This window comes from Myotis brandtii, unplaced genomic scaffold, assembly GCF_000412655.1.
Source record: "Myotis brandtii unplaced genomic scaffold, ASM41265v1 scaffold206, whole genome shotgun sequence".
Taxonomy (NCBI): Eukaryota; Metazoa; Chordata; class Mammalia; order Chiroptera; family Vespertilionidae; genus Myotis; species Myotis brandtii.
This window is the reverse complement of record NW_005357691.1, coordinates 1,206,006-1,208,103: the sequence shown is the minus strand read 5'-3', so window position 1 is coordinate 1,208,103 and position 2,098 is coordinate 1,206,006. Positions and strand designations below refer to the sequence as shown.

General features: G+C 33.4%; 1 pseudogene; it reads left to right on the top strand.

Annotated features, from left to right (window-relative positions):
• The window catches only part of LOC102260697, a 15,032-nt pseudogene that overhangs the window by 11,203 nt on the left and 1,731 nt on the right, over positions 1-2,098 (top strand).

The window sequence follows — 2,098 nt, the reverse complement described above, 5'->3', positions numbered from 1 at the left end:
GGTGCGGGAAGAGATTGGACAATAATCGTGCACCTATGGATGAGGACAGTGGGTGGGGAGGGAGGGGTGGGAACTGGGTGGAGGGGAGTTATGGTGGGAAAAAAGAGGAACCAATGTAATAATCTGAACAATAAAGATTTAATTTTAAAAAAATCTTTATTATTAGGGTATTTTGTTAAATATAAAAACACTGTTCAACTTGTCATTATTTCTTATCAAATACACTAATACTTTACATTTTTGTATATTAAGTATTTTGAGATGTTGTAGTGACACATTTATAAAAGATGTTTTGTTTTTTAAATACTATAGTTTTGATACTGAATAAAACGCAAGAAAATACAATTACTAGTCAAGCTGTTTCTGCTGATGTGTGATCAAATTCAAACTGTCAATAGCTTTCTTATAAAATATCCACAATAGATGATGATCTTAACTGGTAATTTCCAATAAACACTTAAACCATAAATGCAGTATTATTACTCCTCAAATCAATGATGTGTTCTTAGCAAAAGGAAAACACTGGTACAGACTAACCAAGTTGTTTGAAGTGACTTATTATTTAAAATTGGTTATCTTTAAGAGTTTTTTCTGAAGTTTGGGGGCAGTGTGTGAAGAAAGTAAATGTATACTGCTTTTAAAAAACAAATAATAAGTTTTAATTAAAATGGGTTTTAATTCAACAATGGATTTTAGTTAAAACCTGATGACCAGGTAATCATAATAACATTACCAGTGACAGGGCAGGTTGATTGACATCATGTGCCTCCTGATGTAAAGTATCACTTCTGTAGTATTTCTGCCAATAATGAATGACCTGAGAGCCTGATTATGAAGAATTATCAGACAGAACCCAGGTCATCCTGCAGAATTTAAGGTCCATACTCTAAAAACTTTAAAGATATGAAAGACAGGGAAAGACTAAAGAACTGATCCAGATTAGAGGAAACCTACACACAACATATAATCTTGGAAAATATAATCAACCAGAAATGAGCAAAGTGACAATGTTGGCCAGCTGGTGAAATTTGAATTGATGGATATACATCAGATGGTTATGTGATACCAATATTGATTCTTGATTTGGAGGATTGTATATTAGTTATGCAGGAAAGTGAGCTTGTTTTGGAGAAAGACACTCTGGAGTGTTTAGGGGTGATGGGACATCCAGCTTTCAAAAGATTAAGAGAAAGACTAATGCTAATAGACACAGAGAGAGAAGAGTGAACAATAGTGCAATTGAGGTAAAGTGTTAACAATTGGGGCACCTGTTAAAGGGACTACAGCAGTTCTTTGTATTGTTCTAGCACTTTTTCTGTCATCTGAAATTGTTTCAGAATAAATTATTTTTAAAATCTATGAGGAAATCAGAATTTATAGAACTGATAAATCCAGGAATAAATATTCATTGCATGAAAGGACTTATCTTAGGTATTCTATTAAAATATTGTTCCTACAGTAAAATGTGACTTAATCTGTCAAAATTTTAATAGCATGTATTTCTTCACCAGCCTACCCATTACCTTAAGCAAGTTATCTCATCGAGTCTTTTTAAAAGGGTAGTTTCAAATATGGACTATGAAGTTTGGATTTTAAAAACAAAGAGAATCTTGAAAATCTGCAGTTGGTAAATCAAGTAGTTTTTGCACCAAACATTGCCATCTGCTGGAAATAATAGACCATAATACATATTGCTCTTCCCTAAGAAAATAAAAAATCATTTTAAAAACCTAAGGCACATTTGAGAACAAAATTACACATGCAAAAAAAGAAAACTAAGCAGTGTAACTTAGTTTTAATCCACTTAAAATTCTCAAATTATTGTGCATCTGTATATCCTAGAGTTTCAAAGATTTTTATAAGAAATAATTCTCATAAAATCATAAGAGTCAAACCGGTCTTTAATGAAGTCAGTAAAAGTAGAAACAAAGATAGGACTTCTTAGTTCCTGACACAATAAAACACCATGATGGGTCTCAGTAAAAATACATTGGCTCAAAGAACCAAGCTGGCAGGCAATTTAAACTTTTAGTCCAGGCCGCCGCCGCCCGCATCAGAGGATCCCAGAGCCGCGGCCGGAAACCGTAAAGCACCTGGA